Here is a 15,175-nt window from a genome sequence, read left to right on the forward strand (position 1 = left end):
TGGAATGCTATCCTTTATTAGGAGAGGAATTGAACATAAAAGTAAGGATGTTTGCTTCAGTTATACAGGGCATCTCGAAAACCGTGTGCAGTGTTGGTCTCCTTATTTAAGAAAAGATGTAAATGTGTCAGAGGTGGTTCAGCAGTTTACTGGATACCTGGAATGAGTGGGTTATCTTATGAGGAAAGGTCAGACAAACGGCTTGATTCCACTGGAGTTTAGAAGAGTGAGGGGTGATTTGATTGAAGTATACAAGTTCCTGAACGATCTTGACAAGGTGGAAGTGGGAAGGATGTTTCCTCTTGTCCAGAACTAGGGGGCACTGTTTTAAAATTAGGGGTTGCCCTTTTTGGACAGAGGTGAGGAGAAACCTTTTCTCTTAGAGGGTTGTGCGACTTTGTAACTCTCTGCCTCAGAAGGGTTGGAGGCAGGGTCATTGAATATTTTTAAGGCAGAGGTAGATAGATTCTTGTTAGGCAAGGGAATCAAAGGTTACTGAAAGGGCGGGGGGGTAGACGGGAAGGTGAAGTTCGAAACGCAAACAGATCAGCCATGATCTTAGTGAATGGCGGAGCAGGCTCAAGGGGCTGAATGGCCTACTTCTGCTATTTCGTATGTTCGTATGTAATTGCATTATTTCCAGTTGAGTTGGTTTGGCGATCTTGGCAGCTGTGGTCGTTAAAGAGTTAAATCCCGATAAAGACCTTCAACACAAAATTACAGCTGGAGGCCAGAATGCAGCAGTAAAGGGGAGATAGGGATAGGTCATGACCCCTGCTTTGCAACCGGAATTTAAGCAGACTACACTACTCAGTGAGTAACCGAACAAGAATTAATGCCCTCTTTATATTGCAAAGTTGCTTCAAGATGTGGTTCTGCAATAGAGGCCAGAGGTACTGACTGCTTTGGAACCCACCCTGTTTATGTTGCATCCAACACCAGAAAAAAACTGGGCAACATAGCTATACAAAAACCCACAGCTGGCAAGTTTAAGGCCTTTTATACAGAAGGTTAGGCCATGTAGCACCAGTCTCCCATTCACACCATGGTCTCCCTGAGAACCAGTGGCATAGGGAGAGAGGTGTGCATGTGAAACAAGGCCATTTCAAATTAAAATTGGTCACCAGTAATTTCATCGGACAGACAACTTTAGTTCCTAAAATGTATCCACCAGTGAGGTACATACATGATGATATCATCAAATTGCATTCCTGGGTAGAATTTATTAAGCGCCTTTGGCATAGTACAATTTTTCAAGGTGCATCACAGGAGCATTATCTACAGCATTTAACAGAGATTCACATAGAGATTTTAGGCAGATGGTTAAAGGCTTGGTCAAGGAGATAGGCTTTAAGGAGTATTATAAAGGAGAGATTCAGGACAGAATTCCAGAGCTCAGGGCTTCAGCCACTAAACACAGCTACTAGCATCAGGGATGCACAAGAGGCCAGAGTTGGAGGAGCGCAGAGTTTGGGAAGGCTGTAGGAGGTTACAGAGGCAGGGAGGGTGAGGCCAGAGACAGATTTGAACAGAAAGGTAGGGGTTTTAAATTCGAGGCTTGCTGGACCGTGAAGAAATACGGGTTAGCGAGCTCAGGCGTGGCGGTTAGAGTGAAGAGGACATGTTCCAGATAGGATATGGGCACTACAGCAAAGACAGACAGCTGCCAGGGGTGGGGGGATGGGGAGGGCACAAAGGGTCATTCTAGCAACTGATCCAGCAGCTGCTTCCATCTGACCAGAAAGCCTAGACTTTGAGAGCTGACTTACAAAAGAGCACAAAAAGGAATATGTTTCCAACCAATGTACCTCAGAAACATAGAAATGACTAATCCATAACACTCTAATTTATTCCCCCTACACCTCAGTCACATTCTCTGCTAAATACTTGCCTCGTTTTCTTGAATTTATCAAGAGTATCCACCTCCACTTGCTCCTGGGCTGTCTGCTCTGTAGCTGCACCACCTTGTGTGGGTGTCAACTGTAGCTCAGTGGGTAGCACTGTTGTCTCTGAGTCAGATGGTTGTGGGTTCAAGTCCCATTCCAGGAAACCTCAGCCAACACTCAGTGCGGCACTCCCTCAGGTACTGCAGTCTCAGTGGTGCTGTCTTTCAGGTGAGATTTCTCAGATAGATGTAAAAAACGCCATGGCACTATTCAAAGAAGTGCTCTTCTTACCCTGGCCAATGCTAAAAACCTTGACTAAAATCACAAACAGGTTATCTGGTCAATATCATTGTGGGAGTTTGTGTGTAAATTGGCGCTCTCATTTTCCTACATTACAACAAACAGCACAGTTCATAACTACTTCATTGGCTGTAAAGCACTTTGGGATATCCTAAGGTTCTGAAGGGCAATACATAAATGCAAGTCTTTAATTTTGCTTTAGTGTAATGTAAAACTGCCTGTTCATGTTCTCTTTTCCGAACTCAAGTCTTAACTGCCTCAGTTTCAGCGGCTGTTTGGAAAACAAAACAGCCATTAACTTGATATAGTCCTATAGTCTACCCTGACCGAGAGGTTTGGATTGCTCTAACAATGGTGGTGCCGTTGGTGGGACCAACAAAAATTTTCTGTTGGTGACTCTCAGACACTGCAGTGGGGCACGACTGATATTATTTCATCGTAACGGCTGTTAGTGATACCAAAGTCGTGAGGCTAAAGCCAATGGGACAGACTAACATGAGGCAGAATCCCAAGACGCCACTGAAAATAATGTGCTCCTCACAAATGACAGTGTGAGTGTGAATATCTCCGAATGTTACATGTAGCCGCATCAAAAGAACATATCAAGCCTCTCATTGGCCTTCCTCCACTCTGCCTCTGCAATCTCCTCCGACCTTCCGCCCCAACAATTACCCTCCACTCTTCTAGCTTCGAGATATTTGCACCCAATTCACCATTCATGATAAACCAATCTTTACCCAGTGTGGTTAGAATATGGAACTCACTCCTACATGTAGTAGTTGAGGTGAATAGCAGATACAGTTAAGGGGAAGCCAGATGGAGAAAGGAATAGAAGGCTATGTTGACAGGGCGAGATGAAGAGGGTTGTGAGAAGGCTTGTATGAAGCATAAATGCCAGCATAGTCCAATGTGCTGAATGGCATGTTCCTGTGCTATTGCAGCAATTTTCACATTCTAACCATTTTCAATCTTCAATTCCTTATTGGGATTTACTAATGACCGTTTTATATTTATGGCTTCTAGGTCTCCTTCACAAGTGGAAACAGCTTCACCATGATTACCTAATCAAACCCCTTCAACATCTTAAAAGATCTCAATTAGGTTAACCCTCGGCCTTCTCGTTTCTAAGGAAAAAAGCCTCAAGTGGTTTAATCTTTTCCAAGTTATAGTGACAGCGAAGACTCAGCATTATAGACTAGGCATGAAGTCGGTCTAAAAATCCACATTGGTCACACTCATGTATGTACAAGCACAGTAAAGCTAGAATGTGAGAGTGAAAAAAGGGGGGGGGGGTGGGGGAGAAAAAGAGAGAGAGAGAGAGAAAGAAAGGGGGGAGAGAGAGAGAGAGAGCGCGAGAAAGGGGGGGAAAGAGGGAGAGAGAGAGAAAGGGGGGAGAGAGAGAGAGAAAGGGGGGAGGGAGAGAGAGAGAGAGAGAGAGAGAGAGAAAGAGGGGGAAGAGGGAGAGAGAGAGAGAGAGAGAGAGAAAGAGGGGGAAGAGGGAGAGAGAGAGAGAGAGAGAGAGAGAGAGAGAGAGAAAGGGGGGAAGAGGGAAGAAGAAACTGGAGTCAGGCATCTACTGGCAATCAGTTGCTAATGGGATTGCAGGAACAAATGTGAATCTGCCTTATCGACTGTAAATGTACAAAACGCAATGAGAATAACAGGCAGAAAGTTAGAGAATGCAGAAAAACAATTTTAAAATAGCCCCCCAGGAAAAAAACCTAAAAGAATAGTTTTAGAAGACGATAGATTTAGGACAGTTCCTGAAACAGAAGAAACTGGTCTTTGTAAAAAAAACAAAATCCCATCTCAGGGGTCCCTGCGCCCCGAGTTACTTATTTTTAAAGCAGATATTTCATCAAGCCAGCAAATGCTGAACACAGACACACTTTGCATTTCCTTAACTGGGAAATAAAGGCACAATGACAGTTCAGAGGACCCACAATGCTCCAAGACATTGAAGGGAAAGTTATTTGGGGGGAAGATGGGAATTGAAGATTGTGTTGAATGGGGAAAGGGAAGTTGGGGTGAGAGAAGGCTCATGTGGAGTACAAACATTGGCATGTATCAACTGGGCAGCATGGCATCTTTCCCCATTGTGCATTCCAACAATGTGCACATTTCTTTAACACTATAGCCCACACTATAAATGGCCAGACGTTTGGAAAACCACGATCATTATAGATGGACAAAAATATGGCACTATTCAATGCTACGTCAGGCTCAATAAACTAAGCACCTAGAGCAGATCCTCTGTGTTCTTGTCCCTGTCGCAAAGGAGATCCTCTGGTTAGAGTGCAAGAGGGACAGAGCTGAACAAAAAAGACTGCAAGATAGAAATAGTGTTCTTCCCCTTCACTTGGAAATGTCTGCATTTATATAGCACCCTAACAAGTTTCTCACAAACATCTCTGAATGCTTCATTGGTACTGAAGCTTGTGTAACCATGGTTACACGGGCAAACTTGGCAGCAATTATGTACAAAAGCGGCAACGAGAGAAGTGAACAGCTAATCTGTTTGTAGAGGTACTGCTCGAGGGAGACAGGTTGCCAAGATCCAGAGAAAAAGCGAGAAAGACTTTCATGGACTTAAGACGCCCCAAAGGGCTTTACAGCTGAATATGTACTGTTCAAAGTGTAGACACTGTTGCAATGTAGGAAATGCAGCTAACTTGAGCACAGCAAGCTTTCACAGAGCTGCAATGCGATGGTGGCAGATAATATTTCTTCTTTTGTTTGTGGACACTCTGTGATTGTGATCAAATTGTGAGGAAGCTGGAAGGAGAAAAACCATGTGTTCAAAAGAGCAAGTGACCCCAAAGGAGTCAGCAGATATTCGGTCACAACACCACAGGTCCAAAGAAAACCTCAAAGTGAGAAGCTCAACGTAAAGGGCAAAAGTGCAAGTGTGGACAATTTAACCTCAATCTGCAGCCTCCTGAAACTTTGACTCTCCAGGATCTTTTCACTTGTGTTCAATAACAAATGGCAAAGAAACAGAGGCAACAGAAGGGGGGAAAACTTGGGACAGCAAGTTATGATGATCTGGGCTACATTGCCTGAAAGGGTAGATTCAGGAGTAACTTTCAAAAGAGAATTGGATAAATATTTGAAGGGGGAAAATTTGCTATGCTATGGGGAAAGACCAGAGGATAATTAGATCACTATTTCAAAGAGCCAGCACAGGAATAATGGGCCAAATGATCTCCCTCTGTGCTATATCATTCTACAAATAGAAACTGTGTACAAGGCAAATCAGAGGAATGTACACACATACCAAAATCCTACCACCCTGGATTTCCCTCCCTGAACCTCTCCTTGCTACTTCCCTTACAGCTTTTTAAAAATATTCTCAAAATCTATCTCTGTAGTCATGTTTTTGATGATCTTCCCCAATTCTGCCTTTGCTTGGTCCTTCCCCCTCCCATGTAAAGCACCTGGTTGCAGTTCGAAACAAACCATTCTGCTGGTGGCTGATTGCAAGCGTTGCTGTGGTTTCTAAACAATGAGGGGAAATGAAAGTCAAATATTTTAAAAGGTTCTATGGGTGGGGAAGATCACACATTCAACCATTAGAAAGAATGGTTCAAATCCTTCAGTTCAATGGCCTGCTTCCCATCAATTTTGAGGAATTTCCAGAAACAGGGAAATGTAACTGCGCATTCCTAATGGAATTCCAGAAGCATTAAACTCCACATTCCACCCAGCCCCAAATTCTTTGCCTTTTCAGACAGTAACATCTTGTTCGAGTTACATAAAGCAGTGAGTTCAGATCACAGGTAAAACTAAAAATGCAACCCAAGATATGTTCCTGCTGTTAAACACACTGCATCATGCGTAGCCACGAATGGAAAAATTAATCCTAGTTTTCAAAACTGTTTATGGTCTCACCCCTCTTCATCTCCGTAAACTCCTCTAACTCACAACCCTCCGAGGTCTCTGCACGCCTTCAACTCTGGCCTCCTTGGCATCCCCGATTTTAATCGCTCCAGCATTGGTGGTTATACCTTCAGTTGCCTAGGTCGTAAACTCTGAAATTCACTGCCTTAATCTCTCTGCACTACCCCCCAGCCCCACCACTTTTCTTCCTTCCAGAACACGTAAGCCCTACATCTTTGAACAAGTTTTTGGACATCAGCCCTAATATCTCCTTATGGGACTTGGGGTCAATTTTTTGTTTGATAATGCTCCTGTGGAGCACCTTTGGACATTTTACAATAAGAACACATGCAAGTTGTTGTACGATAGTTTTGAGCTGTTGAAATACATTCCACTTTGACATGCTGTTAATCTTTCCCCTCTCGCTCCCCCACCCCTCTTCTGGTGCCTGAGCCAAGTACCCCTTTCTTTGTGCCAAGATAATTTGAGGGTCAGGTGAATAATTGACTGTGACAGGGCATCAAAGATGGAGACCACTTGTGCCCCCACTCAAATGCCACATGCACATATTCCAGCAGAGCATAGCACTTGGAATTGATAACACTGGCTATTTTATTTTCTCCTCATTCCTGTCGAGGGCCACGTGCAGCCACTTCCACCCACCCCGATATCAATCACTGCAGTCATGATCTGCTAACTTGGCACCCTTCCGGCTGTGGGTCGGATTCCGTTGCACTTTGGGCTATTTATCAATCCACTGAATCACATCTTCCATCCCCACCTCCTCAAAATTTGCGAAATTATCCAAACTGTTCACATCCCTGAGTGAAATGGGTTGTTTGGGGGGTGGGTGGGGGGGTGGTGGTGAGGTGAGGAAGGTGAGGGGGAGACAGGTCTTATTTTTTGCCCAGTCTAGCATTTTGGAACACACCACTCACTGCCCAATCACTCAGCAGCAAAGCAAATCTCCTGGTGTGTGCACAGTATCCTTTTACTACTCTCTCTGACACCCAGACATTTTACAACACAACTATATTTGGCTTCTTGCAGCATACAATGGAGTGGAATTATTATGGTTACCATAGTGATCTCCCCCACAGGCTGATATTTTATAAATAGAGATCAGTGCCTGCTTATCTTACTGGCCTGGGTATTTTCCACAGAGGGAGATCATTCTTCTGCTTTGCAGTCCATCAGGTGATGTGTTTCCACTACATCCACTTTAGTTTTTCCCTAACCTCTCGCATATTCCCCCTCCTAGGTGAATAACGCTTTGTCCATGTGCGACCATCGCAATGTCAAAAGAACGGGCTTTACTGCCACATTCAGTCCTGGCAACCTCTACACTCAGGACAGGGGACAAGTCACTGTCCTACTCTGTGCTGCCAGGGGCATTCACCCATCATGGTTTTGGGGCACTCATGGTTTATCAGCATCTTTGGGGCTACTGGAAAATCCTGCTGGCCAAAATCCCTGGCCAATGGTCATCCCTCAACCGATCACCAAAAACAGGTCAAAGGGGTCATTCGTTTTATTGCTGTTTGTGTGGGATCTTGCTTTGCATTGGTTGAAGTGGCGCTTGTCTACATAATAACCACACATTCAACATTAAACAAGCCTGAGGACGTGAAAGGTGCCATGCAAGGGCAGAATATATGGAACTGGTCAACCAGCGGCTGGTGAATTACCAAGTGGTCAAGGAAAATGCGCTCCAGAATTCAAGATTATATCTCAATTGGATCAGATTATAAGAAAATTTCACATCAGATATAGCTTTCAAAAGGAGGAACTGTCCTAGTGTCATCAAGAAAAGGCACATTAATAGAAAACTAAATAATAAAACAAAGGAAAATAGCAAATGGTTTTATTGCCTGCGCCCATTCCAGGTCCTTGAGGTGGCTGCTTGCTGTAGAAAGTCTCGAACCACAGACACTGTGCGTTCCTTCAGGGCCAAGTCTCTACTTGTCTATAATGCTACAATGCAGAGTGTCATTTCTCTCAAATCAACAGTAGAGACAGATCCCGACTATGGCTACTTCCATGATGCATTAAAGTAATTGCACGTTGCGAGCAGTCCAAGAAAGCACATGAGCAAACTATTAAACATCTCTGAAGCAGGAATAAAGTTTTTTTTTATTCTTTCAGGGGGCGTAGGCATCATTGGCTAGGCCAGCATTTATTGCCATCTCTAATTGCCTTCAAGAAGGTGGTGGTGAGCTCCCTTCTTGAACCACTGCAGTTCATGTGGTGTAGGTACACCCACAGTGCGGTTAGCAAGCGAGTTCCAGGATTTTGATCCAGTGACTGTGAAGGAACGGCGATATATTTCCAAGTCAGGGTGGTGTGTGGCTTGGAGTGGAACTTGCAGGTGGTGGTGATCCCACCTGAGAGTGAGTATCTGTTGCCCTCGTCATTCTAGATGGTAGCGGTCGTGGGTTTGGAAGACGCTGTCGAAGGAGCCTTGATGAGTTTTGCGGTGCATCTTGTAGATGGTACACACTGCTGCCACTGAGCATCAGTGGTGGAGGGAGTAAATGTTTACAATTGTAGGTAGGGTGCTAATCAAGCTGGTTGCTTTGTTCTGGATGGTGTCAAACTTCTTGAGTATTACTGCAGCATGCAGGCAAGTGAAATACTTCAAAGTAGCTACAGTTATGAAGGGAATCGCTGATCAACACTAAACTCAGGGCTGCAGATTGCTGGGGAAAAAGGGGGAGACGACAACCAAATCCTCTTAATCGTTGCAACCTGAAAACAATTATAGTCCAAGATCTCTGAGATTGACCTCCTCTCTGCCTCCCCACCCAACTATTTTCTGCACATGTAAACAAGGCTGAGCTATCTACTCCAACAATATTTGATCCCAAGTGCTAAAAGCAGCATTCACCAGCTTAATCAAAACAGAAGCTGTACAGAATTTCCACATATAATTGCTTCAATTAAAAATAAGTCCACATTAAATAAACGTGAATAAAGCAGAAAAAGTGCCCGGTCATCAATCATGGTCCACCTCTCCTATTGTACTACTTTTTTAAAATCTAAAATTAAAAGGATTTAATGTCCCCAAGTTATTGAGATTCCTCACACAGTAAGGCACGCAGAGGTATGTGGCCAGTGTCTCGAAAGAGCAAGGCAAAATGATTTCCCTTGCACTAGCTTTGTCTTGCAGGCCTACTGGAGGTGAATGGGTGGGGGTGGGGTGGAGGAGGGGGGTGGGAAATGAGGTCCTTCAGGGTGTGCATGGAAAGCCTCCCCTTCTCTGATTCTATTTCACATCAGACCTCGTGCGACAAAGCAGTATGCTGGCTCCATGCTTATGCATTTTTGCATCAAATTGGACAAAAATAATCCAGCAAGTGCTCTTGGTGGGATGGGTAGAGTTGGTAGATGTTTTGATGGGAAGCTGCAAGTCCAATGCAGTCAGCTTAACATAGATTGGATCACCTGTGTAACCAGAGCTGCCAATGGTGCACAAAACAGCCATCTGCAGTCAAACTAAATATTTGAAAGGTAAAAGGACAAGTTCATACTTTGTATGTACCCTCACCATCACAAAGACCCCTCTCCTTTTACCTCTGTAATATCACCCATTTCCACCCCAGCCTCAGTTCATCTGTTGCTGAAATCCTCAGCCATTCTTTTGTTACCTCCAGATTCCATTATGCTCTACTGGTCAGTTTCCCATCTTTCATTCTCTGTAAACTTGAGCTCAAATTTATTAGAATTCTTTGAGGAGGTAACAAGCAGGATAGATAAAGGGGAACCAGTAGATGTCATATATTTGGATTTCCAAAAGGCGTTCAATAAGGTACTACACATAAGGCTACTTAAAAAGATAAGAGCCTATGGTGTTGGAGGTAATATATTAGCATGGATAGAGGATTGGCTAACGACTAGAAGACAGAGAGTTGGGGTAAGGGGGCATTTTCAGGATGGCAACCTGTAACAAGTGGAGTGCCACGGGGGTCAGTGCTGGGGCCACAGTTATTTACAATATATGTTAATGACTTGGATGAGGGAAGTGAATGTACTATTGCTAAGTTTGCAGATGACACAAAAATAGGTGGGAAGGCAAGTGGTGAGGATGACACAAAGAGCCTACGGAGGGATATAGACAGATTAAGTGAATGGGCAAAAACTTGGCAAATGGAATATAATGTGGGAAAATGTGAGGTTATGCACTTTGGCAGGAAGAATAGAGGAGCTGAATATTATTTAAATGGAGAAAGACTGCAGAAAGCTGCATCACAGAGGGATTTGGGGGTCCTCGTGCATGAATCACAAAAAGCTAGCATACAAGTTCAGCAGATAATAGGGTAGGCAAATGGAATGTTGGCCTTTATCTCAAAGGGAATGGAGTATAAAAATAGGGAAGTCATGCTAAAACTATACAAGGCACTAGTTAGACCACACCTAGAATACTGTGAACAGTTTTGGTTCCCTTATCTAAGATATACTGGCATTGGAGGCAGTCTGGAGAAGGTTCACTAGGTTGATCCCAGGTATGGAGGGATTTTCTTATGAGGAGAGGTTGAGTAGGTTGGGCCTGTACTCATTGGAGTTTGGAGTTTAGAAGAACAAGAGGTGACTTTATTGAAACATAAGATTCTTAGGGGACTTTACAGAGTGGATGCTGAAAGGCTTCTTCCCCTTCTGGGAGAGTGTAGGACCAGAGGGCATAATCGCATAGTAAGGGGTTGCCCGTTTAAGACAGAGATGAGGAGGAATTTCTTCTCTCAGAGGGTGGTGAACCTGTGGAATTCTTTACTGCACAGGGCTGTAGAGGCTGGGTCATTAAGCATATTCAAGGTTGAGATAGACAGATTTTTAATCAGTAAGGAAATCAAGGGTTATGGGGGAAAGGCAGGAAAGTGGAGTTGAGGATTATCAGATTAGCCATGATCTAATTGAATGGCAGAGCAGACTCGATGGGCCGAATGGCCTACTTCTGCTCCTACTTCTTATGGTCTTATCCAAAACTGCTGCCCATATCCCAACTCACGCCTAGACCTAATCACCCATCAGATCTGGGCTTGCTGACCTACATTGGCTCCTGGACCAACAACGTCACAATTTTAAAATTTTCATCCTCATATTCAAAACCCTCCATAGCCTTGTCCCTTCGTCCACCTGAAACACTCATTAAGCCTACCACTCTCCAGGTACTCAATTTCTCCAATTCTAGCTGCTTATATATCACCCACTTCCACCATTGGCAGATGTGCCTACAGCTGTCCTAAATTTGGTATTCCTTCTCCAAACCTCTCCAACTCTCTCCTTTAAGGTGCATCTTAATATTCTCTCTTTTGGTCACCTATCCTAATGTTACCTTTTGTGGCTCAGTGTCAGTTTTGTCATTACACCCCTATGGAGTGCCTTGGCAGTACCTTCCAAACACCCAACTGCTACCAAGGACAAGGGCAACAGAGACATGGGAACACCACCAGCTGGAAGTTCCCCTCCAAGTCACTCACCATCCTGACTTGGAAATATATCGTCGTTCCTTCACTGTTACTGGGTCAAAATCCTGGAACTCCCTCCCTAACAGCACAGTGGATGTACTTACACCACAGGGGCTACAGCAGTACAAGAAGGCAGCTCACCACCACCTTCTCAAAGGAAATTATGGATGAATAATAAATGCTGGCCTAGCCAGCGACGCCGCATCTTGTAAATGATTTTTTAAAAATTTGAAATGTGGCATTCTTGTATTTGTCCTGATGAGTGCAAGACAAAAAACTTTGGTCTCTCTTTTCAGCAATATTCAAGTTCTGTACTAACAAGCGACTGTTTCATTGTGTTTAAGATGCTATATGCAAGCTGTTGTTATAGTAACCCACAAGTCCTCAGGACATCCTGAATCACTTCACAGCTAATGAATTACTTTTGAAGTGTAGTCTATTTTGTAGGCGAATGGAGCGATCAATTTGCACTTAAGAGTCCACAAACAATGAAATAAACGACCAGTTAATCTGTTTCGAATGGTTTTGGACATAGGATAAATGCAGTCAGAATACAAAGTGAAAAAGCAGAAACGAAAGCAAAGCCCATCAAATGTGGCAACTGCTCATTAGATTTTTGATAAGATTGTATTAAATGATTAATTTTTGAGCAGGAGAACATGCTGCTCTTTTCTAACCCACTGGTCTGCTAACTGTTTAAGAGTCCAGCAGTAAATGGAGTGAGCTACAGATCAGCCATGATCTAATTAACATGCAAATTAAGAGCAGGAGTAGGCCATTTGGGCCCTTGAGCCTGCTCCGCTGTTCAATAAAATCATGGCTGATCTGATTGTGGCCAAAACTCCATATTCCACCTACCCTGATAACCTTTGACTCCCTCATTAGTCAAGAATCTATTTAGTTCTGGTGAAGAGTCATACGGACTCGAAACGTTAACTATATTCTTCTCTGCAGATGCTGTCAGACCTGCTGAGTTTTTCCAGGTATTTTTGTATCTATTTACCTCTGCCTTAAAAATATTCAGTGACCCTGCTTCCACAGCTTTCTGGGAAAGAGGGTTCCCAAGATTCATGTCCCTCAGAAAAAAATTCTTCTCATCTCCACCTTGAATGGGAGACCCCTTATTCTTAAACTTTGCCCATTAGTGCTAGCCTCTTCCGCATGGGGAAGCCTCCTTTCGGCATTCACCCTGTCAAGTCTCCTTAGGATCTTATATGTTTCAATAAGGTCATCTCTCAATCTTCTAAACTCCAATGGGTACAGGCCCAGCCTGCCCAATCTTTCCTTGTAAGATAGCACCACCCCCATCCCAGGTATCAGTCAGGTGAACGTTCTCGGAATTGCTTCTCATGCATTTATATCCTTAAACGGCTAAACAGGCACGACAGGTGGTGTAAGTTATTCCTGTTCCTATGATTCAACTGTTACTGGACTGACATTCACTGTTGAGTTTTCGATCCCAGCTATAAGGTTGTTACCCATCCAATTTTTGACTGCACACCTTGCATTTTGGCTGCCTGTCAATTTATTTTTAAAATGTAAAACCGGGGCAGCAAATGATTTGTTTTATCTTTTCAAAACACAACCAAAGAAAATAAAAATTAAATGACTAGTTTTGTAATACAAAAAAATCATGTGCAACTTCAACCCTGATTTAAGAGTCTTAAGATTTTATGGAATTGGAGAAACCAGCCATGAAGAGCTTTGCAAAATAGTGCATGTTAAACCACCATGTCTGACCAATCATACCCCCTTACACTCTCCTATCCTGAAGACTGGGGCTCATGCCAGTTTGGTGTAACACACACCTTTCACCTACCCGTACTTCGCTGGGGAAAGCAAGTGTCAGAGATCATCTGAACCAAGGAGAAAGCAAGAGGCAAGCCTCACCCTGTGCTCAAGCGGTAGAGTCGCTAACTCCGATTGGGCATAATCCTGGAGGTTTCATAATATGACCTCCCTCCCGCAACTGCCTCCATAAGTCAAAGTCTTCTCTCTGCACTCCTAATAATTTCATAATTAATAAATGAGAGCTTTCAAAGAATATGTAAAAAAAAATCCCATTTTGACATTTTCTCCTCCCTGGGCTGCTCACAATAGTTTTCAAGAGATTAATATTTAATTCCTGAAGACTTCTCTAATTCCTGGACAAGCTTGGAGGATTGGTAACCATAACCACCAAGAACAAACATGTATACAAGCACGCTCTCCCTTCTCTTCTCCCTGCAACCAATCCCCACAACCACCGCAACCAGCCCCCAAATGACCAACAAGGACTACTGGCCACAGATCAGACCGACTCTGTTTGTTTTTCCCTTCCCATTCCTCAGACTATATGAACTCTTTGCAGATCAGGCACTAATTAACCAGACTGTGGCTTTCCAAACCACAGAGTGTATTAATAGCTGACAAGGTCATTCAGAAATCCTTGATAACCCTCTAATTTTTGTGCCCATGATTTGACTACAAAAGGGTCAGAGATATTTCCTGGGAGATGCAGATACCATCACAAAGCATGAAAGCAACAGAGCTCATCCTCACTCCCACCCAAGACAAAAAGACTACTAGAAACTACTCAGAGGACTGAATAAACGTCACAAGGAAGTTGACACACCTTATCTGGAGCAGAAGTTTCTAACCAAGCATTATAATATTTTTAAGATGACACACAAGTTTAAAAATAAACCATGGCTTTTTATATTTATATAAATGTTCTGTGCAATGCAGCAATCTTAAGTCACACTTCTCTTGAATGCCTGGACGGGAGGAAATCAGCCAATCTGATAAACAGCCCTCATCTTGCTGCAATGCATCTTTCTCTTTCTCCTCACCATCACCCCCCCACCTTCCCCCCAACACTACCATCACCGACAAACACACTACAATCTCCATAAGCTAAAATTTCAATCATACTCGAAGTACTGTGCACGTTCTGGTTTCCACGTTACAAAAAGGATAGAGAGAAAGCGCATGAGAAAAGATTCACAAGGATTATTCCAGAACTGAGAGGACGCATGCAATCAGGAAAGGCTGAGCAAGCTGTGGCTTTTTTCTTTAGAAAGAGAAGGTTGAAGAGTAGCCAAATAGAGAGCTTTAAGATTATGAAAGGTGTTAAAAGGGTAGGTGAAGAGAGGATGTTTCCTTATGTGGGAGAAACAAAAACTAGGGGCTATCAACATAAGATAGTCACTAATAATTTCAATAAGTAATTCAGGAGAAATTTCTTTACTCAGAGAGTGGTGAGAACATGGAACTTGTTTCCAAAGGGCGTAGTTGAGGCAAATAGTATAGATGTGTTTAAGTAGTAGATAGATAAGAGAGAAAGGAACAGAAGGTTATACTAATGGGGCTAGATGAAGAGGGGTTTGGGAGAGGTTCATGTGGTGCATTAACACCAGCATAAACTAGTTGGGTGAATGGCCTGTTTTTGTGTTGAAGATGAGTCTGATATTCTGCCTGCCTCTCCTCTTCAGTGGACTTTAAAATTCCAAAGGTGGAAGATGGCTAGGTTAGTACTAGCAGGGAGAGCATTGGGAGATCCGACAGCCAGTTGGAAAGGCCATTGTTGGCCAATGTTGAAGAATCAGCTGACTCGCTATGAAACTAAATGCCAGCAATCATCACTGGAGGTGGCTGTTTATGTATCTT

General features: G+C 43.4%; 1 protein-coding gene across 2 annotated transcripts in view; it reads right to left on the minus strand.

Annotated features, from left to right (window-relative positions):
* Positions 1 to 15,175, minus strand: part of lasp1 (LIM and SH3 protein 1) — a 148,712-nt gene that overhangs the window by 55,916 nt on the left and 77,621 nt on the right. The gene's annotated exons all lie outside the window — the stretch shown is intronic.

This window comes from Cetorhinus maximus, chromosome 25 (assembly GCF_964194155.1).
Source record: "Cetorhinus maximus chromosome 25, sCetMax3.hap1.1, whole genome shotgun sequence".
Taxonomy (NCBI): Eukaryota; Metazoa; Chordata; class Chondrichthyes; order Lamniformes; family Cetorhinidae; genus Cetorhinus; species Cetorhinus maximus.